This window comes from Staurois parvus, unplaced genomic scaffold (genome assembly GCF_062004578.1).
Source record: "Staurois parvus isolate SC_StPar_1 unplaced genomic scaffold, SC_StPar_1.0 ptg000287l, whole genome shotgun sequence".
Classification (NCBI taxonomy): domain Eukaryota; kingdom Metazoa; phylum Chordata; class Amphibia; order Anura; family Ranidae; genus Staurois; species Staurois parvus.
In genome coordinates, this window is record NW_028318083.1 from 15367803 (window position 1) to 15392259 (window position 24457).

General features: G+C 40.4%; 1 protein-coding gene across 3 annotated transcripts in view; it reads right to left on the bottom strand.

Annotated features, from left to right (window-relative positions):
* CDKAL1 (CDKAL1 threonylcarbamoyladenosine tRNA methylthiotransferase) overlaps window positions 1-24457 on the bottom strand; it is a 951890-nt gene that overhangs the window by 365558 nt on the left and 561875 nt on the right. The gene's annotated exons all lie outside the window — the stretch shown is intronic.

Genomic DNA, 24457 nt, shown 5'->3' on the forward strand with positions numbered 1-24457 from the left:
TTCACAGTTCTGGAACAACATCCTATGGACAGATGAGACCAAGATCAACTTGTACCAGAGTGATGGGAAGAGAAGAGTATGGAGAAGGAAAGGAACTGCGCATGATCCTAAGCATACCACCTCATCAGTGAAGCATGGTGGTGGTAGTGTCATGGCGTGGGCATGTATGGCTGCCAATGGAACTGGTTCTCTTGTATTTAATGATGATGTGACTGCTGACAAAAGCAGCAGGATGAATTCTGAAGTGTTTCGGGCAATATTATCTGCTCATATTCAGCCAAATGCTTCACAACTCATTGGACGCCGCTTCACAGTGCAGATGGACAATGACCCAAAGCATACTGCAAAAGCAACCAAAGAGTTTTTTAAGGGAAAGAAGTGGAATGTTATGCAATGGCCAAGTCAATCACCTGACCTGAATACGATTGAGCATGCATTTCACTTGCTGAAGACAAAACTGAAGGTAAAATGCCCGAAGAACAAGCAGGAACTGAAGACAGTTGCAGTAGAGGCCTGGCAGAGCATCACCAGGGATGAAACCCAACGTCTGGTGATGTCTATGCGTTCCAGACTTCAGGCTGTAATTGACTGCAAAGGATTTGCAACCAAGTATTAAAAAGTGAAAGTTTGATTTATGATTATTATTCTGTCCCATTACTTTTGGTCTCTTAACAAGTGGGAGGCACATATGCAAACTGTTGTAATTCCTACACCGTTCACCTGATTTGGATGTAAATACCCTCAAATTAAAGCTGGCAGTCTGCAGTTAAAGCACATCTTGTTTGTTTCATTTCAGATCCATTGTGGTGGTGTATAGAGCCACAAATGTTAGAATTGTGTCCATGTCCCAATATTTATGGACCTGACTGTATATATTGACACCCACATCAACTTGTTCCAATATCTATGTAGTGAGTTCAGCATAGAAGCCAAAAACTTCTACCAATAAGTACATATACACTCCACCCTTTCAAAGATATCCTGGAACAACCTCCCCTTATCATGGAAGCCTTTACATTTTCGGAATATCCTAACACTCAATGCAAAGGAATTTCCTTTATATACAAGCTGTTTAGTGAACCAACATCTCAAATCAAAACATCCATGATGCAATATTGGGAAAGAGATACTCACTTCTCTTTTTTCCCCCTTCACAGTGGCACTGAGTGCTGAAATAACCCTAAAAAGCTTCACACTGTATAACTGGAAAAAAAAGGAGGGGAAAAAATGGGGAAGCTGCTCAAAAGCTTTCCATAAATGGTATGTTAAACCGACTAGGCTCACAGCCATTCACCCTTCTTCCTCTCTTGCTTGCTGGAGGAACTATGGACAGAATTGGGCCTCTCTTTCATATTTGGTGGGAATACTCAAGCCATACTACATTCTGGTTTGAGATTGTTATATTTATCCAATCTGTAACCCATGTGGCCTAGTACGCGTCAAACCTTTATAACTTATTTACATATGGCAGCTCACCTAACACACGGGAGAAAATGTCCGCAACTTCCCTCCCTCCCGGAGGTTATCTATATTCTTAATGATCACTTTTGTCTTGAATACGTTTGCTAAAGTCAATTTGACAATCCCCAACCTCTTCATTAAGTGGGATCCCTGGATCATTGACCACAGGAGCTCAACCTCAAAGGATAAGTTCACCTTTTTACCAAATTCAGGGTCTAACATGCAACATGTTACAAATGGACCCACCCCTTCACCCATCCCCCCCGATCCCCATTGGGACAGGGGGATTTTCTCCCGCCCAACTGCATCACTCATGCACAGTATTCTGTGAATGAGAACATTACAAGTTCCGACAGCCTTTGCGGTTATCGACTTGTAGTTAACAATGAACTACCACAGTGCTGTGGAGACACGCCGTGGTAGGTCATTCAGTTCACACAGATACACTGACAGGTCTGCATGGCACCAGCAATCTGCTGACTGCTGCTACAATGCTTTTTTTACCAGAAACAAAAAGGTGCATTTATTATTTTTTGTTAAAAGGTGAACTTATCCTTTAATTTAAACCAACACCCACTTTTGAAAACACAGGTTTTTTTTGTTAATGTAACTCTCCTGTACACTCCAAAAAAAAGGTGATCACCTGCACGCAGACGCTTCTCTTTGCTTACTTAACATTGTTAACGACTTTACTAATTCATACAACACTACTGATTTAACTGCCTATTACTCGTGTAACTCTCACTCACCTTTCAGTCCTCTATCTCTACCGCTGGAGGTTTTGCCGATTGTAAATTTCTGCAGACTATTAATAAACCTATGTATATGCTATGTCAATGCTGCAACACATTGTACTTCATTGTTTTTGTCCTTTTTTCTAATTTGTAATAATGTAATTATGGTTAAAAAAAAATGCACAGGAGGAGATTTCTTTTTTAGAATGTAAGCTCTTTCAAACAGATTTCGTATCCATCGCACAATGGTGCACTTTCAAGGACAATGTCTCTTGGAAGGTAATGAGAACAGAACAAGGAGGGAATCTGTAAGTCTGATTGGGGAAGTAGCCTTGAGGCGTACTCTAATGGCTCTGACAATGCCCAGGCAATGTAGAGAGGTTTTGGATGCTTAGGTGTAGGGCATAAGGATGGAAGGACAATGTCCTCATTGAGTTGGACTGCTGAAACTAACTTCACGAGAAAGGATGACCCTGGCAAAAAACAACCTTGTCATTGTGAAGTATGAGGAAATGCTCTTTACAGGAAAGGGCCACCAACTCAGAAACACATTTTGCAGATCTGTAGTCAGCCAAAAAAAAGCTAAACTGCATGAGAGATCCCTTAAGGGGATATCCGAGTTGAGATCTTAAGGAAGCACAAGGTGATGAAAAGGGGCCTTAATACGACACACACCTTGAGGAAACATTCTTACAAGGGAGAATGGCCAGAAGCCTTTGAAAAAGAAAGATATGAGCACTTAAAAGCCAATTTCTGGTTAAGACCTGTTTGTAGGAAGGCCGGAATGTAGGGTACAAAGTACTCTCTGGGATAAAAGTGTCTGCTTTCACTCAGTGTGAAAAAAGGGATTTCCAGGTGCAATAATAGATCTTCCTGGAATAGGCTTTTCTTGCTTTTAGCGAGGTAGGAATTGCTGCCTTGGAAACTGCTCTATTCTTTAATGTTTGGGTTTAAACAGCCATGCCATTAAAGTCAGGGACTGAGAAGAAGGATAAAATAGAGGACCTTGAGATCGCATATCTGGCCTGTTGGGAAGAGGCTAGGGGTCATCTGCTAGAAGTCTGAGTATGTTTGTGTATCAGGTTCTTCTGGGCCAGTTTGGTGCAGTTAGAATCATCACTTTCCTCCTTTGCTTTATTTTCTTGAGTAGATGAGGTAGGACTTGCCCTGGAAAGAACACGACCAAGGGATTATCAAGGAATCTGAGGCTAGAACTAGAGAATCCCTGGTTCTGGCAACAAGCATAGGTAATATTTTGTTGAATCTGGAGGCTAGGAGGTCCACATCCAGAATGTCCCATTTTTAGCATGTCAGACTAAAGGTATGTGGAGGAGGGGCCCAATCCCTTTGATCCAGGTGACGGTGGCTGACCTAATCTGCTTTCCAGTTGTCCATTCCTGAGAAGTGGACCACAGAGATACCTGGACACGGAGTTTCTGTCTGACTGATGATCTGGTTCACTTCATTTAAAGAAGTCATAATCCTGGTGCTCTTTGATGATGATGTTGACCACCACAGTGGCATTGTCTGATGAAACCCTGATAGGGTGCCCCTTCAGAAGGTGAGTGCAGTGCTGCAAGGTCATCCTGACTGCTCTGAGCTCTAAGATGTTGATTAGGAACTTGGCTGTCCCCAGTGACCATGTTCCTTGGACTATTAGGAACTGAAACACTCCACCCCAGACTGAGATACTTGCATCTAGTGTGACAACTTTCCAGTGATAAAAAAGGACTTTCACGTTGTTGGGGCTTTTGGGAGGCGGGTGATTAACTAAGATAGGGAATTGCTTGTTTGCCTGGAAAGGAGCATGGGTAAACAGAGAAGTAAACTGCTTTTTCCAGGTTAACAAGATGTTTTGTGGGAGAGTTCTTGAATACAATTGGGCAATGGTACTGCCTCGAACGAGGCTTTTATTAGCATACCTACCAACTGTCAATGATTTCGGGGGACTGTCATTGATTTGGAAAAAAATCCCTGTGTCCCTTTTTCCTCCTCATTTGTCCCTCATTTTGGTTTGATCTATATACAGTAGATGTATATAAAATGCACTATTTACCTTTCAGAAAGTATTTTGCAGTGCTAAACATTTGATCCAGTTTCTAAATTGTTCATTTGTAAATTTCAAAAGCCAGTATAAAAGAATAGTAGTAGTAAAAAAAAAAAGCACTTGAGGGTTTAACTAATCTTTGTTTTGCATAATTCTCCTTTAAAGGGGCATGGCAGGGGTTGTGTCCTATGCCTACATACATTTGCTAATAGGTGTCCCTTGTTCCCATCTCAAAAAGTTGGGAGGTACAGTGGGGCAAAAAAGTATTTAGTCAGCCACCAATTGTGCAAGTTCTCCCACTTAAAAAGATGAGAGGCCTGTAATGGGCATCATAGGTAGACCTCAACTATGAGAGACAAAATGAGAAAAAAAAATCCAGACAATCACATTGGCTGATTTGGAAAGAATTTATTTGCAAATTATGGTGGAAAATAAGTATTTGGTCACCTACAAACAAGCAAGATTTCTGGCTCTCACAGACCTGTACCTTCTTCTTTAAGAGGCTCCTCTGTCCTGCACTCATTACCTGTATCAATGGCACCTGTTTGAGGTTGTGGACAGGTGTCTTTTATACTGATAACAAGTTCAAACAGTCACACTCCAAACTCCACTATGGTGAAGACCAAAGAGCTGTCGAAGGACACCAGAAACAAAATTGTAGACCTGCACCAGGCTGGGAAGACTGAATCTGCAATAGGCAAGCAGCTTGGTGTGAACAAATCAACTGTGGGAGCAATAATTAGAAAATGGAAGACATACAAGACCACTGATAATCTCCTTCGATCTGGGGCTCCACGCAAGATCTCACCCCGTGGGGTCAAAATGATCACAAGAACGGTGAGCAAAAATCCCAGGACCACACGGGGGGACCTAGTGAATGACCTGCAGAGAGCTGGGACCAACGTAACAAAGGCTACCATCAGTAACACACTACGCCGCCAGGGACTCAGATCCTGCAGTGCCAGACGTGTCCCCCTGCTTAAGCCAGTACATGTCCGGGCCCGTCTGAAGTTTGCTAGAGAGCATTTGGATGATCCAGAAGAGGATTGGGAGAATGTCATATGGTCAGATGAAACCAAAATAGAACTGTTTGGTAGAAACACAACTCGTCGTGTTTGGAGGAGAGAGAATGCTGAGTTGCATCCAAGGAACACTATACCTACTGTGAAGCATGGGGGTGGCAACATCATGCTTTGGGGCTGTTTCTCCGCAAAGGGACCAGGACAACTGATCCATGTACAGGACAGAATGAATGGGGCCATGTATCGTGAGATTTTGAGTGCAAACCTCCTTCCATCAGCAAGGGCATTGAAGATGAAACGTGGCTGGGTCTTCCAACATGACAATGATCACAAACATACCGCCCAGGCAACGAAGGAGTGGCTTCGTAAGAAGCATTTCAAGGTCCTGGAGTGGCCTAGCCAGTCTCCAGATCTCAACCCCATAGAAAACCTTTGGAGGGAATTGAAAGTCCGTGTTGCCCAGCGACAGCCCCAAAACATCACTGCTCTAGAGGAGATCTGCATGGAGGAATGGGCCAACATACTAGCAACAGTGTGTGCCAACCTTGTGAAGACTTACAGGAAATGTTTGACCTCTGTCATTGCCAACAAAGGATATATAACAAAGTATTGAGATGAACTTTTGATATTGACCAAATACTTATTTTCCACCATAATTTGCAAATAAATTCTTTCCAAATCAGCTAATGTGATTGTCTGGATTTTGTTTTCTCATTTTGTCTCTCATAGTTGAGATCTACCTATGATGCCCATTACAGGCCTCTCTCATCTTTTTAAGTGGGAGAACTTGCACAGTTGGTGGCTGACTAAATACTTTTTTGCCCCACTGTATGCATTAGGCCTAGTACTCTCAATGAGAATCTCATAGGATTTGTCTTGGATTTCAAAGTAACTTAATTTCTGAACTTATTTGTTTTGGTTTCTTTGTATGTATGGATTGCATGGGTTGTTACTGACATGGTGAAAATTTCATGTCAATAGCACCTTTAGAAATATGTTTACTAAGAAAAATAGTGACGTGTTCAATACTTATTTTACCCACTGTAAATGTCAAAGATGGCCACATACATAACTACCTTCCCATGTCTTTAGGCAGTTTTATGCAAAGGTGAAAAAAAAGAATACGTTCCACAGTAGTAAGTAGAAATGGTATTTAAAATGTACTAGTTTTATCATGGTCACTTAAAAGCACTCCAATTATGAATAAGTAATAAACAAATACAACCAGTGGTTCCTGATGAGGGAAAATCTTTGTAATCAAACAACAGAAAACACCCAATGGTTAGGAAATTGCTATTATTTTCAAGTGCTTCAAGTGGATGAAATTGTTTGTGAAACTGGAATTACGCTAAGGTTCTGAATTCGGTGTTGCTGTAATGCTATTTAAGTGTTACTAAACCTGGTCCAGGACCCTGGATTCACTATATCTGGTCTCCCACAGTACACAGAACATAGAAATGCAATTATTTTGGTAAATATAAACTGCTTAATACCTTTTCTCATCAGCAGTTAGAGCAGTCTTGTGACTTCTATCAGTGTTCAGCAGAGCACTGGGTAAAGCTTGTAGGAGGTGTTTTCTTTCTGCTCTAGAAGGGTGCAGAACCCCTGACCTCTGTCTGGACAGTGCCGATTGACCCTGTACTGATCACATGCACTCTCCCAAGAAAGAAAACCCTCTCTAGCAATACACACCAAACTGAGCATGCACAGACTGCCTCCACACGATATATCTAATCAGGAAATAAGAGGGGGACGCTGGAAGAAGGGGAGGATCAGAGAAGACAGGATCAAACAGCATTTTTACACAAAGCAGATGATTAACCCCTTAGGTTCCACAGTGAGTATAAAAAGCATGCTTTACTGCACATACAGACGTATTTAACTGTTGTGGGTTCAGTAACACTAAGTTTGATCTATCGATTTATACAGTAAACCTCAGGAAAAAAGGCTTTGTTGGTCTACAATATTTTCTCATCATGTTTTCTGTATGCGACACTATAGTTACTCATTATTTCAGTAACTGTCTGGTGTTGTGTTATTTTCTAAAACTGTAAAAACACTAGATAGCATCTGACCAAAAATGCACTACCTGGCCACGAATGATCTTTCTAGGTACACATTGGGAAAACGCCCATGTGTGTGTCTATGAAGACTGGGGGGACAGGGACATTGTCCAGCAAAAAAAAAAAATTAAATTTTCTATTTTCTCCTGAGCAGACAAGGGAGTGTTGTTCAGGGTTTTGGAGATGCCTAGAAATACAGAATATAAACACTTCTTGATATGTTCATCAGTGGCTGGACTGTAAATAAATAAAAATATCTAATGTATGTAGGCAGCTTTAGAATCTGTTTACTGTTCTAGAAATTGTTGGATAAAACGTCAACACTGGAAAAGGTGTCTTAAAAAGAGCTCACCTTAATTAATACATTGTCTAGCCATATTGAATGTACATAACAGCAAAGAATAGTCCGAAAATAAACATGCTGTAAACAGTAATCTCAAGTGATTTTCAGATTAAAATCAGCTAATCAAATTGGCGGGGAAGATGCTTTAAGCCTCGTACACATGAAGACAATATCGGACAACTTATCATCCATTTTTTTTTTCTTGTGGCATGCTAGTCTCATATCAAAAATGAATAGGTTTCTAAAGTTACGAAAATTCCAGAAAGACAGAATACAACTCCCTGCGATGATGCAATGTATTGTAATGTATTCTTTAGATTCAGAGCATGCACGATCTTGGTAACAATATATTATGGACAAATACTGTACTGATTAACCACATGCCGCCCAGCCACTGTATAAAAATGGTGGCAGGGCGGCACGGCTGGGCAAAACCACGTTTTAAAACGTGTGATTTGTAAACAGGTAGGGGGCGCGCGCAAGGTGCGCCGCCGCCCTACCTGTCCCGCCAATCACAGCCGCGGATGTCAGTCGCCGGGTCACAGCCGGTCCTTACCGGCTATTTCCCGGCGATCGGTGGCAATCCCTGACAGAGAGCACAGCTGCAGTAGCTGTGCTTTCTGTCAGTTCCCTGACAGCTCCAGGACAAGCTGATCGGGACAGAAGAGTTTCTCTCTCCTGATCAGCGGTGTCCTGTGCAGTACACACACCCTCCTCTAGTAAAACACTCCCCTCACACAGATAACCCTTCCCTGAAAAATAAACTTAACCCCTTCCTCCCCAGTGCCATTAGTACAGTGTCAGTGTTTTTTGTTTTTTTTGCACTGATCACTGTATTGGTGTCACTGGGGATGTCAGTGACCCCAAGTCAGTACCCCCCAATGTCAGAATGTCCGCCGCAGTCCCGCCATAAGTCGCTGATTGCCACCATAAGTCACTGATCACCGCCATAAGTCGCTGATCGCCGCCATTATTAGTATTAAAAAAAACTAAAAATCCTAGTATCTTTCCCGCCATTTGTAAACGCTATAACTTTCACCAATTATTTACACGTATTAGGTTTTTTTTAGCAAAGACATGTCGCAGAATGCATTTTGACAGAAATTTATGACTAAATTTGATTTTTACATTTTTTTTTACAGGGCAGGTTTTATAGCAAAAAGTCCAAAATATTGTTTTTTTTCCTCGAAATTGTCAGCCTTTTTTTTATAACGCAAAAAATAAAAACCGCACAAGCGATCAAATACCACAAAAAGAAAGCTCAATTTGTGGGGAAAAAAAGGGTGTAAATTTCATTTACGTACCATATTGCATGACCGCGCAATTGTCCGTTAAACTAGCACAGCGCTGTATAGCAAAAAAAATGGCGTAAATTGCAGTATCTATACCATAGTTTGTAGACGCTATAACTTCCACACAAAGCAATCAATATACACTTATTGGGATTTTTTTTTTACCAAAAACATGTAGCAGAATACATTTTGGCCTAAATTTATAACCAACTTTGAGTTTACTATATATTTTTTATAGCTGAAAGTAAAAAATATTGTTTTTCTTCAAACGTTTTGGCCTTTTTTTGTTTATGGCGTGAAAAATAAAAAGCGCACAGGTGATCAAATACCCCCGAAAGAAGCTCTATTTGTGTGAAAAAAAGGACGTAAATTTCGTTTGGGTGCAGCATTGCATGATCGCGCAATTATCAGTTGAATTAGTCCAGCGCCGAGTAGCAAAAAGAGACCTGGTCATTAAGGGGGGTAAATCCTCTGGAGGTCAAGTGGTTAAACGAAAATCGTTCATTCTATTATCATATGAGAAAAATTTTCATGCTTGTCCTTTTGGATAATTTTGCATGAACTGCCGTTATTAGCTCTTGAAAGCTGTGTACTAACAATCAGACTATCATACGATCGCTCCGAAAGCAGTATATTTTGTCCAATTTTCTCATGTACTAGGCATTAGGTGTTTAAAGATTTGTAAAACAAAATTCAGACAGGCCCGTCCTGTTCATGTTACCTTGAACACAATCATTTGTAAGAATAGGCCATTTTCTGCAGTTCTTTTACTATTGATAAATATTTACAACATAAAAAGGGAAAAAAATGTATTACAGGTACTTATATAGCGCTGTAAATTTTACGCAGTGCTTTACATATATATTGTACATTCACATCAGTCCCTAACCCTAATCTAAGGTCCCAAACTCACATTCATACATACACATTATAGGGCCAATTTAGATAGGAGCCAATTAACCTTCCAGCATGTCTTTGGAGTGTGGGAGGAAACCAGTGTACCCGGAGGAAACCCACGCAGGCACAGGGTGAACATGCAAACTCCAGGCAAGTGGTGCCGTGGTTGGGAGTTCTGGCGTTCCTCCTGACTCTGTTACCACTTAATAAAGAGGCGGCACTCTTCTTGAAAAGCGTTCAATTTCCGGTGACATCTTACCCAGAAGTGGGCAGAGCCAGGTACCCGGACATTGTTCCCCACTGTGGACACTAAAGATGTTTACTCCACAATGCCCCACACAACCTGCTTGCTGACTGTGGACAGGATAGATTTTGTTGGGACTCTAAGTGCTTCTGACCTGCATCCTGTGTTATTGATGTTTGTGAGTTTAGAATTTTATATTCGGTTAATAAATCTGAACCCTATAAATACTACATTATGGTGGTGTTTGTGCTGCTCTCTCGTGTTTCATCACTCGATAAAGAACTTCAAGTAGATGCACTATAAACACGGCTAACAAAAGTAAAGAGTCATAGGAAATGTATGTTTGTCAAGGCCATACTTCATGGAAAATAAGTGTTTCCGTCGACATTTTAAACTTGTTTTATACACTGTTCAAATGATTTTTTATTTTGTGTTGTTTCTGTAGATATTTTTGTCAATTGGAATGCTACATTCATGGTATTTTAAAATAATGTTTACAAAAAGCTGTCAATGTCCTTGGTGTGCACAGGTGTATATTTTTAATGGCTGCCCCGCATTCTTGCCAGCAGGGCTAACTACTTTATGAAGTTCAGGTCCACAGCTAACCTCTCTCCCACCACAATCCAGTTCTCATCATGCTTCCCATAATGCATGGCTCCTTCAGTGCCTGACTTTGAAGCCATAAATTGCTGCGGTTTGGAAGTTAAATGTGGTATAATAAACAATAGTTTGTCAATGTACTTACAACTAAATACAATGCACATTCTTAAATAAGTGTTCAGATTGATGTACAGATGTCAAGGCTGCATCCTGCTATAGCAAGAACAGTAACTAAGTTCAAAAACAAACCGCAACATTTCCCCACTCCTCATTGAGAAAATATTAACATGTATGAAACAAATGTCACTTTTAGTGAAAACAATTGCCATTTGCAGACATAGGCAGATTAGTTTAGTGCACATAACGGTCATACTAGTCCCCCTTCCCCCTCAGCTTCTTCGTTCATCTTTGAAGTTGGAAGAGCATAGATTTACTACAAGTTATCCGTAGATCTCCATTTGTTTTTCTAAAAAAGTGAAAGTTGACCCCATCTTTTTTGCTTTGTAATATACCCTAATTGTTCATAATGTACTGATCATCATAGCTGTGGACATTGTGAAGAAATTCCTCCTCAAAATTCACAGCAGAAGAATTTAAAGCAGACCTCTCCACACTAATAAAGCTAACTACATGTATTTTATTTAGTAAACCTTAGTCCTTGTTCACACAGTGTGTTGACAATGTTGGCAGATATCTGTATGCAGTCATGTTGTACCAAATGCTATACAGCCTTTCACATTTGGCAAACAGTACCGCTGCCAAATGCACCCCATTCATGTGAAAGGGACCACAGTGCAAGTCTAATGCGAGCAGCTGTGACAAGACTGAATTCCTCCAACCAAAAAAACGGTGCACCCACGAGGTGCCCACAAGCCACCTGTGAAGCTCTGAAAGTTACCCGCCAACCAACAGCCTCCTTCTTGCACTGTTTCTCCAGATCTCAGGGTGAATGGTACCGTACATTACACATACCTATTGAAAAAAAATTACTTTTTACCCCCTCCCAAGATTTTGCAGTTTAGAAATGAGGTCTTCCTGGAAAGAACTGCTCATGTAGCCTTCCTGGAGCACTTGTGAGCCCCTGGTTACATCACCAGTGCCTCTGAAGACCAGGACGTAGAAAACAAAAAAAAGTAATTACAAAAAATAAAACATTAATTTTACATCACTTAGGGATGTTTATAGTTTGGCACGCAAAACCGCATGTATCTAGAGCTTTTAGCTTTAGGAGGAAAGGTCCACTTTAAATCCATCTCTAAGGCTAGTTTCACACTGCTGCTTAGATCCTTCCGTCTATCAAGTGGTCCTTTCTTCTATCGATTGATTGACCCTTCCTTCCTTTGATTGAAGGATGAATTGATCCACAGAAGTGTTGATCAGTTGGTAGATCAATCAAAGGAAGGGTTGATTGATCACAGGAAGGGTCAATTGGTCATTAAACTGATCGACGGAAGTGTCAGTCCATCGATTGATAGGGCAGTCGATTGAGTGACCAAAGGGTCAGTCGATCAAAGGAAGGGTCGGCTGACCGATCAAAGGAAGGGCCGGTCAGTCGATCAATCAAAGGAAGAATTAAAGGAAGAGTCACCGAACCATCGAAGGGTTGATTGACCAAAGGAAGAGTTTAAGGACCGATCAATTGATCATAGAAATGGTCGACCGATTGAAGGGTCAATCAAAGGAAGAGTCGAACAAAGGAAGGGGCAAACAAAGGAAGGGTCGAACAAAGGAAGGGTCAATCAAAGGAAGGGTCGATCCATCAAAGGAAAAAATGATCGATCGAAGGAAGGCTCCAAAATCACAGCTGTATCAAATCCATGGATGAAGGATGACCAGGGAGAGAGGTGAGGGTTAAAAAAAAAAACTGAACCCATTAAATTAGTATAGGAATGCTTCTTATCTATGCTGATGCAACTTCTGTGAGATAACGTAGAAGTCAATGGGGCTGAAATCGCACTGAAGTCCACCAGGAACCTTTTCCAAATTCGCACTGTGCGGAGTTGATTTAAATATAATGTGATTTCTCTTGTCATGAAATTCTGTAAACCAGGGCTTGAGAACTTCCCACAGGTCTGTTGTGTTTTTGATGCATTTTTGATGTGGTTTCCATCCATGCGTTTTTGATGTGGTTTTTTTTTTACTGGCTCAATCCTACACCAAAAATTTAGCAGGCAGGACTTTTTTTCTAACCGCAACTGAAGCGCAATGGACCACTGTGAAGAGCTACATGGGATTTGAAGGCATGCAGTTTTCTTTCAGTTTTCTTCTGTTTTTTATTTAACTGAAGATTGCACCAAAAGTGGATCAGTGTGAAAGCAGCCTGACTGCAAGCTCTGTTGTACTTATTATACGCTCTGTGGAATGTTCTTACAAATTTGTCTCTAACCATTGACATTTTCCATCAACAGAATGTTGCTTATGTAGTGATATTTCATAAATTTGTTGACATGATCCCTTCCTTACAGACCAATGAATATGCCCACATACAGTAGAAGGCATAGGCAATCCACACAGAATGTTTTCAGGATATTTAAGTTGCTCCCGTTTAACATGCTTGCCTCAATTCTCACATGATATTAGTGAAATGCATTCTGCTTATGACTTTGTAATTAATCAGTGTCCAAAAGCATCTTACATCACAGGGCATTTTGCTGTACAAAGCATATATACAATATGTAAATATATACAGATTGGCTATCTTTATAAAGATTATCTCACAGTCTGGCACCATGATATGTAAACACATGGACAGAGAGATAGATGAGAAGCAGGTACACTGACAGATGATGTGCAACAGTAAACATAGAGAATCATTTGTATAATGGCTGATAAATGGGGAAAAGGAGTACAGTAATAACTCAGAGGAGGTGAAACCTCTAATAAGTTATAAAGCTCCACCCTGTCTCAGTAAGTGATGATATGTCAGTATCAATATCATACTTTGCCATTATATATATTTTAACAGCATGCATCTGATAACACGATGAAGAAAAAACGGTCACAAATTGTACAAAAGAAGAAAATATTCTGTGTCTTTATTATTCTGTGTATTCTTATTCTGTTGTTTAGGAATATGTGGACAATCCACTTTTGAGATTGTATTGCTTATCGTAACTGCTGCTTTGTACTAGTTGTTAAAAGGACGAATAAGGCTGTTAAACTGCATATCTAAATCACATGTATCTATCTTTGATTAGGAAACACTTAAATCCGCCATAGATGGATCGAATCTCGGCTGGTTCAGCAGGGCCCGGACGAGGTTTGATCCATCTATTGGCAGGCTAATTGTCCCAAAGTCGGTCCATCAACTGACTTGGATACAACCAGCATGTTAGACTTTAGCCTGCAATTATTGCCAGTGGCTATAGCTGCTAGCAGTAATCATTGTGTTCTCCAGGCAGGGATGGCTCCCCATGCCCAGCCCCTATGTCAGGAGATCACAACAGCTCTGCGGAAGGAAATCAAGCTATTTTTGTTCCTACAGCCTTTGCTCTCAGGAAAGTAGAAAATAGCATAATCTGTGTCATGCCTTAGTTCTTGGTCAGATATAATCATCTAATTCGTCTGTACAGAATACACAAATTACGGTATGTATCTATGTATGCCAACATCCACTATGACTGGAAAACTTCATAATGACCTGATTTCTGTAAAAAATCAGGCTGTGCAGTGGCACAGAATAACCACTTGACCTCCGGAAACATTTTACCCCCCCTCACGACCAGACCACTTTTTTCTATTCAGCAGCGCCCTACTTTAACTGGCAATTGCACGGTCATGCAACACTCTAAACAAATGTAATTTATATCATTTTCCACTCAAATAGAGCTTACTTTTGGTGGCATTTGTAACACTTTTTGTTTTATTATATAAACAAAAAAGACCAAACATTTTGCAAAAATTATATTTGCTACTTTGTTATAAATCACATTCTATATATATAAAAAAACAAAAAGCCAAAAAACCCCCCCAAAAAAACAAAAAATCCCTGCAATCTCTCTTGCACTGAAACTGGGCAATAAACCCTTTACCCATGTGACCTGCAAGAGTTGCTTGGAGGTTCTGCTAATCTGTGCAGTGATCTAGGAAGGTTAGAAGAATGCCACCCAGGCATTTGAGAAGCCATCTGTTCAGATAATCTGCAAAAGCTAAAAGACATCTAGCTACTAAGAAAAGTGGGGGCATCCCATCATCCTGAAGAGGACTTCTCTGCAGGTTTGGGGGATTTAGAGGTCCAGAATTTGCCGTTGAATTGAGATCTGGCTTGGATCTGGTTTTAGAGGTTGAAGGTTGGATGTAACAGAAGGAATTCTTCTTGACCCCAGGGAGGGGGGTGGGGGCTGAGTTTTCCCAGTTTGAGGCCTAAGTTTCTTCTGCTGGCAAAGAGGACTACTCTTATCCCCAGATATCCCTGATGAGGATGTCCAATGCAGACCTGAAAAGATGCTGCCCTCAAAAGGGCATGAACAGAAGAAATTTTTACAAGCCTGCTCTTTATATTCACTGAGGCTTATTCGGGGTATAACACAATAGATATGCACTAAATCATCTACACAGCTGTGTAATGAAGCCCACATGAACTCTAAGTACTCTACACATAAAAGATCAGTATGGATGGAAACTGGATCATTTTCTTTTTCTATTTATTCCCCTAATGTTTGACAGAGTCAAGTACAGCCTTGGCAGGGTGCAATGCAGGGTGAGCTAGATATAACAAACTTTTTGAAAGAATCCCCGAACATTTATCTATGGGATCCTTACACTGGTGCTATAAATGGTGGAAATGTCCCACTGCATAATAAATGGATTCCTCAAACAAATATGGAGCTGCATTTTGGAGGTGTGAATAGCTTTTCATGAGTCTCCCAGTGTTTGTACAAGATGTCTAGGAGTAAAGTGTGTATCAAAAAGTTATTACAGTCCTAGGGCCTCCAATGGATCTCAAAGTAGCAACAGCACTTGTAAAAGCTACAGGCAGTTCTTCCATTTTTACGGTGACATGCACCACATCAATAAGAGCCAAAATGGTTTCTCGAAGTCCAGGAGCTGCCTGCAACTCCGGCAGCTGCCTGTGACTCCACAGGGGCAATATCATCTGGCAAGGATTTTTGAGGTTTTTCATCAAATGGAGTCTCTGCAGCAGAAGGCTCAGAGGTCAAAGCTACAGGCAGGTAATAGAACGGTTTTAGAAGGGAAGATGGTGAGGCACATTCATAGCATCTGAAGTCAAAGCTGGCAATTCCATTTTCAATGTGGCCCATCCAGCATAACTATGAGATCCTCTTAGGATAAGGTTGAGGAGGTGGTAACACGCAATTGAGCCAGAAGACACAGAGTGATATAGGGACTCATGTAGGGGACAATGTTCCAGGCTATCAGCGTTGGGCCCTTCAGAAGTAACATTTTAGGCTACCCCACAACTGTTAGCAGATTGGGAGCTGGAGGCACCTGATATAACGGTACTGCTCCCCTTGCATTTGGGATCCGATACATTGCACTGGGTGGCAGCGACAACCTATCTCAGAATACCAGGTAAAACCTTGAGTACTCTCCAACCATCCAGTAAAAGTAGGAGAAGTTCAAATCACTGAAGAAGTCACTGTGGGCGGCAACAAGGACTAACAAATGAAATGGTGTGTCTTTTGCAATTATGAGCAAAATAAAAACAAAACAAAAAATGCCAGACTCCCCTAACATCAGTGTTAAAAACGTTCAGTGTGCATGAGGCCTAACTAGTATGTTGCTTGTCTTACACTGTCCAATCAGCAAGCCTGGATCATGTTTTAAATAATGAATGTGGGGAAAACTGTTAACACTTATCTGGAAATGCTATGTAGCAGGATTATCTGGATTATTAAACAGGCTGAAAAAAATGAATCCACAGAAAGCTGTTTGCTATGGGGCAGACTTGTGGGCTCGCTCCTGAGCTGGACTGTGTGTGCCTATAGATACACACAGTGCAGTTTAGCCCTGCCTCATGCTCTCTGCTCACAAAATTTTAAAGACAGCATTGTGACTTATTCAAAGAGTGATATGCACATTGTGTAATATTTGTGTTGTATTTTTAAGTGTTGTCTCCTTACACTGTAATATTGTTTCTTCTGCACTGCTAGCACCTCTTGATGGTGATGATGATTATTTAAAAGGGAAAGCACAACACTGCTGGGTAGATATTTTGTACATGTTGTGTATTCAGGAATCTTGGTGAGGCAGTTTTGGCTGATTTATTCTGCAGAGAGTAACCAATCATGCTTAGAAGGAACACGGACAATGCCCTATATACCTACACACTGCAGAAAATCAACTGGCATTCTTCTGAACCAGGAAAATTCTCTTTTCTGGTTGCAATAGACCACTGTTTTTATTGTTTTCTGCAAATCAATCCCCAGGAACATATGTGTTCCTTAATACAGTGTAGGAGCTATAAGAGAGGAGAACTAGGTTATTTATATCATAAATAAGAAAAACATGTGGTTAATATTGGGTGTGTGTGTGCATAATGGGAACACCATTAAACAATTTAAATACATAAAATAATATAATATTAGAAGTATGTGATAACTGCATCAATTGTAACTGCATTACAAATATTGATTTCAAAGTTGATGTTGAAATGACCAATGATGTATTTCAAACTATTATGTATATCACGCTAAAACAAAAAAAGGAAACAGATGGTGCTCTGCGGATATTTTGTAATACTTGCAAACACCAAAAATAGCAGACACATAACAAATTATCTGCAGATTGGGAATGTAAGCTTTATATAATAGCATCCCAGAACAATTCTTTTTTCAGGAAAGCAATACCATCTTCATTTACCCTTAAGAGAATTTGTATTAACAGGAAACAGTAAACTGAGTAAAGCAGGCATCAAAAGGGGATACACCCCATTCAGATCTCCATGGAGCCCCTTTAAGTGCCACTGACTTCCTGGTTCTGAGAGCACAGGAAGCCGACACACTCCATGCAATTCTCATTGACTGGTATGGGGTGAAGGGCTTGTGTCACTGCTTTCCAAAAGTGCATTCAAACATGAATGTGCAGCATATGTTTTTAAGAATAGAGGGAACTGCACCTATTAAAGTACAGAATTGTGAGTAAATACCTACATTTAGACTATTATCCAATTTTTTTTTTCCTATTGCAGTATTATGCAACTACACTATAAAAGTATTGGGACGCCTGAATTTACATGCACATGAACTTTAATGGCATCCTAGTTTTAGTCAGTAGGGTTCAATATTGAGTTGGCCCACCCTTTGCAGCTGTAAGAGCTTCAACTCTTCTGGGAAGGCTGTCCACAAGGTTTAGGAGTGTGTCTATGGGAATGTTTGACCATTCTCCTAAAAGCGCATCTGTGAGGTCAGGCACTGATGTCGGATGAGAAGGCCTGGCCTGCAGTGTCCACTCTAATTCATCCCAAAGGTATTCTATAGCGTTGAGGTCAGGACTCTGTGCAGGCCAGTCAAGTTCCTCCACCCCAAACTCGCTCATCCGTCTTTATGGACCTTGCTTTGTGCACTGGTATGCAGTCATGTTGGAACAGGAAGGGGCCATCCCCAAACTGTTCTCACAAAGTTGGGAGCATGAAATTGTCCAAAAATGTCTTTGTATGCTGATGCCTTAAGAGTTCCCTTCACTGGAACTAAGGGGCCAAGCCCAACCCCTGAAAAACAACCCCACACCATAATCCACCCCCACCAAACTTTACACTTGGCACAATACAGTCAGTACCGTTCTCCTGGCAACCGCCAAACCCAGATATGTTTAACAGATTGTCAGAGAAGAGTGATTCATCACTCCAGAGAACAAGTCTCCACTGCTCAAGAGTCCAGTGGCAGCGTGCTTTACACCACTGCATCAACCACTTTGCATTGCACTTGGTGATGTAAGGCTTGGATGCAGCTGCACAGCCATGGAAACCCATTCCATGAGGTTCTCTATGCAGTGCTGTGCTAATCAGAAGGTCACAAGAACTTTGGAGGTCTTTATCTATTGACTTTGCAGACAGTTCAAACAGCGCTTCAGCATGTGCTAACCCTGCTCTGTCATTTTATGTGGCCTTCCACTTCATGGCTTAGTTGCTGTTGTTTCCAGTTGCTTCCACTTTGTTATAAAACCACTAATAGTTGACTGTGGAATATTTAGTAGCAAAGAAATTTCACGGATGGACATATTGCACAGGTTGCAACTTATCAGGGTATCACGCTTGAATTCATTGAGCTCCTGAGAGTGACCCATTCTTTCACAAATGTTTGTAGAAGCAGTCTGAATGCCTAGGTGCTTGATTTTATACACCTGTGGCCATGGACATGATTGGAACACCTGAATCCAACGATTTGGAGGGGTGTCCCAATACTTTTGGCAGTGTGGTGTATAAAAAAAAATATGACAAATATGATGCAGTCTGTTACTAGCATTACCATATTAATTCTTGTTTTTATGAGTGCTCCCTGCAACAGTTTTGTTACCTGTTGATTCTGCCAGTAATGGTTATATTTCTACTTCTAGTGACTGGGTACACAGCAGCATTGTCACCCCATGGACAGGGTAGGTTTAGATGGATATGCAGAACAAGGTCATAGTGTCTCTGACAAAGGAATCCCCCGACTCCTTTATACTCATTTTACCTGCATTCCTCTTAAGCCAGACCTCAGACTGGCTGTGCCAGTGACCTAGAGGAGTGGTGTTGTTTCTCCCTTTAATCATGTGAGAACTTGTTCACACTTGACTCAAAATGCTAACTCTTAACAAATGCACATATATCGTTACAGTGTTAATAGGTGCATTTAACTCGCTTTTACCGCATTATGCCCAAATGCTTGTTTGTGTGTGTTTTCAGTATGTTTGATGCACGTAAAACTGCATTACAAAAGCCTATAATAAACTGTAATGTTGTTAACTCACCACAACTGCACCACAACCGCCTCACAAATGCCTGCCAGCGCATTTGCAGAGTGTTACCATAGACTTGAATGAGAGGTGTTGAAAGGCTTCAAACTCCTTCAGACTGGACATTAGGCTTCAATTTTGAAGTGAAGTGTCGGGATGCTAACATTTCATGTGTGCTGTCCATAGTATCATTTGCATAGGTGTTTGAGGGGCGTTAACCGCGCCCCTCAAACGCCTGCTTTCAATGGCAGTGGGAACTTAGCCTAACAATGCTTATGGCTAGTGATTTGTTGCAAAGCCTTATCAGGGGTAAAAAAAATTAGTAGATGGAAGTCTGGGGGGACCTTTCCAGAGACACTGTCATGTGCAAGCTAACATTTTTTTAGGCAGTTAAAACTACATAAAAAAGGTTAAAATGGAAACTGCAGGTATGATCTTAATTGCATACATACTGTACATTGGTACACCATGGACCAATGTTAAGTATGCAGATCTCATACCTGAGGGACTGCTGTGGAAGTTGACAATCACTGCAGTAGTCTGCACAACTACAGTGATTGGTGCAATCTTCGAGGTCCTGTGCCAATGTGCCAAGCAGCTGGCCCTCTGCACAATGATCACAAGGGGTCATTCAGTCAGCACTGCTGCAGTTCATGGAATGCCCTGTATATTATTTTTACAAACACAAGGCGTTTTCGGATTGGACTAAGTGTTGAGAAGGAGCACTGACATCACAATCCCCACCTTGTCTAGAGAACACCCTGCATTCAAATTGCAAAAAAAAAAAAAAGAGTTCTGTGAATGGCAGCAGTGCCGAGTGAGTGATTCTCTGTGGTCAGTAACTCAGCATAGGACTCAGATGCTTGTGGCGATCACTGCTGTAGCGCCAACTACTACAGTGATTGAGAGGTTGTACAGCAACTTATCTCTAGTATGAGGTATGTATACTTGAAATGATTCAAGATGGACAAATGTAAGCATGCAATTAGGATCAGAAATGGAGTTCAAACCAAACCATATAAGTAAAAGCTGACCACTGTAAGCACACCTGTTAGTGTTATAATGGCTTGTCTCAACTTTAACTCCCACTGGACAGCTTGGCTGTTAAAGGAATAGGAAAAAATAGTAGAACTACTGTTAGCATCAGCAAATAATAAAACTGTGTTAAAGGAGGACAGGGAGGGGGTGAGCTCACAAAAACAAAAACTGCTGTGTTAATGCTTGTGAAAGACAATATACTGTACAGTTTATGACTCTTGAATTTTGATCATAGTCCTGCTTTAACAAATGCAATCAAAACAGCCTTGACATGTTCCATAAATATAAAAACAGTGCAGGATTTAGCATCTCCCTTGTCAAACCCTTAAAGGTTCACTTTTTTTTTGACAGTATACCATGTTCTCACTTTGGCTTTTAGCAATTCAAAGAGAATAACTAAAACAATCTGCCACTGATTAGTAAAGATGTACTGATTTGTCTGCTTATCTTCAGTTACTGACTGCAAAACATTTGGCACGTAGCCTAGGCATGGAAAGTATATTTACACTGAATGATGTAGTTGGCCTTGATGAGGAAAAAGTATAGTATGGCTTAGAAAAGCGCGTATTTGGGATGACAGAATTCACTGTTGACAGGAGAGCAGGCAGAAACATTCTGCACCGTTCTATCACAATACAAAGCAGCATACAAGGTTAGAGTAAATATTCACAAGGTTCTGTGAGAGTGGAATGAGAGTAGAAAGCTAAGCAAAAGGCAGAATATGATTTTATGTGCAAAGAACATTACGGTTTATAAGTTGAAAACTAAAAATTTCCTTTTTTGTTATATTTTAAATAATTAATCAAAAACAAAAAGGAATTGTGGGTTGATGCTAGACTAACTGCTAGTATGTTATATCTCTCAGATAATGTGGGCTTGGACAGCCCAGAATCTCTTACGTACTGTGGATATTAAAATAGGGTCTCACTTTAATTGTTGGGATGTCCTGCTTTCTTATTATGGAACACACAGCAAAAGGACTGATGCACATGTCGCTGCATTAGGAACCCTAAATGTCTATGGTGGAAGGAGAGAGACAGGTATGAAGGACTATGGAATAATAAAGCTCATCAGCAACAACCCTCTGCTCATTATTGAAACACTGTTTTAACACACAGTTTGGGGAATCTGAGGAGTCTAGCCATGTATAGGAAATAATATTACTGTTCTCACTACAGGTGTTTTGCTACAAATCGACTTTCAGGCGAACATTTTCAGAGATTTGGATGTATACGAATCTCCAAATGGACATAGCAAAGAAAGTCAATTAATACAAAAAAAAATTATAAAGGAATGCATTTTGTTTCATTCGTAGGACGTCACACAATGCGATAGTAGTTCAGGCCCATTGGAAAAGAAATAACATTTTTTTAATTAATTTGATAATTCAGATTCGAGCAAAATTGTGATTTAAATTGAATTTGTAATTGTCACAGTCAGTTCAGTTCCTTATGCAGGCCATAGAGGGGTCGAAAATCGGCCGATTTTCGGATCGTTAGTGGGTTAAGAGGTCGGCCGTTTTTCGGGATTTTGGCACTTTTTTTTTATCGGTAAAGTTGGAAAAAAAATCGGCCGATTTTGCCGATCGGACGATTTTCGCAGCAATGATGGGGAAATTGGCCGATCTTTTTACCGATAAAAAATCTGCGCATGAGCCGTGACCTGCAAGAAGAAGAAAAAGAAGGAGAAATAGAAGGAGAAAAAGAAAAAGAAGAAATAGAAGATGAAGAAATAGAAGAAGGAGAAATAGAAGAAATAGAAAAAGAAGAAATAGAAGAAGTAGAAAAAGAATAGGAATTCCAGTCCATTATATTTGACATGACAAAGTATTGCGGTTACAACAATGTATCTATTTGCATCCTAATAAAAACATCTGTATCCGAAATGGATACAAATAGATACATTGTTGCAACCGCTATACTTTTTTATGTCAAATATATTAGCGGAGCTCTCTGCAGGGACAGAAGTAATTAAATGCCAGCTGTAGACAGGACGAAAATCGGGACGATTTTTTTTTTTCGGTTGGTGGTAACGTCGGCCCATTGAACAACTGGTTTTTCGTTTTTTTGTTAAAAAAACAGCCGGTTTTCGACCCGTCTATGGCCTGCATTAGTCTAATGCAATTCTTAGGTTTGCAAAATTCGGGGCTGCCAAATTTTGCATGCTTTATTTTGTGGAGTCCAAAAATATTGAATAGTTTTGATATATGAACAAATCCATCCCAAATATTGAAAGTGAAAACTAATATATAGCAATCTTTTGAAAAAAATGCAAGTCTTTTAATCCATCCGGACCAACAAATATATAAAATGAATGCTGAAGATGCGAAATCCCAAAAATGAACCAGTTCAACATAACAAATATGACAAAACAAAATTCTCCAATGAACGAATGCACCTGAAACAAAACGAAAATTTCCGGCGTGCACATGTCTAGCTGTAAACTAAACTTTTTGGTGGGAGGTTGTCTCCATATCGGTAGTACTGTGTCTAATCTTTGTGATTTTCTTAGACAAAAGATCAAAGCAGAAAAATTACAACTGACAAGAAAAGAACTGACATCTCTGCCATTAGCAAATGATGTCTTTCCCTTCAGTGAAGGTATTGAGGAATCTCAGAAAATGAGTTATGAAAGATGGAAAGATGAGAACATGAGATTAATAAACAGAATGAGCCATTGGCTGCATTTCTGCAGACCTTGCATTTTACTAGACAGTTTCCAACTCTTTGACAGATGTTATGACAAATGGACTTTTAGTTAATCAGTAGATTAATTCTATGCCTGTTTTACCAATAAAGAATTAAAAATAGTGTAAATTAACCACTTGCCCTCCAGAGGATTGACTCCCCTTCCTGACCAGGCCATTTCTTGCGTTACAGTGATGTGTTACTTTAACTGACAATTGTGCAATCATGCAACGCAGCACCCAAATGAAAGTTACGTCCTTTTTTCCCCCCAAAATTAGCTTTCTTTCAGTGGTATTTGATCGCCTATGCGGTTTTTATTTTTTGCGCTATAAAAAAAAAAAGCCCAACAATTTTGAAAAAACAAAATACTTTTGACTTTTTACCATTAAGCATCTCTAGTAAAAAAATTAAACAAAAATCTAATTTTGTCATAAATTTAGGCGAAATTTATTCTGCTACATGTCTTCGCTAAAAACAAAATCCCAATACGTATAAATTAATTGGTTTACGTGAAAGTTATAGCATTTACAAATGGCAGTATAGATACTGGAATTTTTTTTTTCTTTTTTACTAGTAATGGCGGTGATCAGTGACTTAGAGCGGGACTACGGAAGGAGATTCTAACACTGGGGGGAACTGACTTGGTGTCACTGACATCCCCAGTGACACCAATACAGTGATAAGTGCTAAAAAAAAAAAAAAAAAAAAAAGCACTAACACTATACTAATGGCACTGGGCAGAACGGGGTTAACATGAGGGGCAATCAAAGGGTTTAACTGTGTGCTGTTTCACTGTAAGCTGTGTCCGTGTGCTTCACTGCAATCACACTGCTTTGCATGGATGTGCTGTGCACAGCCATCCCAAGCAGTGTGCACGAGTTGACAGGGAGGAGAACTGTTTTGTTCACAAACAGTTCTCCTCCTAGTCGGCGATGCTTGGCAATCATTAGTCGGGACCTGGTGATTGATAGCCGCGGCCATGATTGGCGGCGCGGGTAGGACACGCACCCCCTACCATGAAAAACAAAATCGCATATATACACGTGATTTTGCACACCCATGATGCCCTGTAGCAGTATATCTGCTATAGGGCAATCAGGAAGCAGTTAAGAAAAAAAAAAAAAGTCTGCAAAC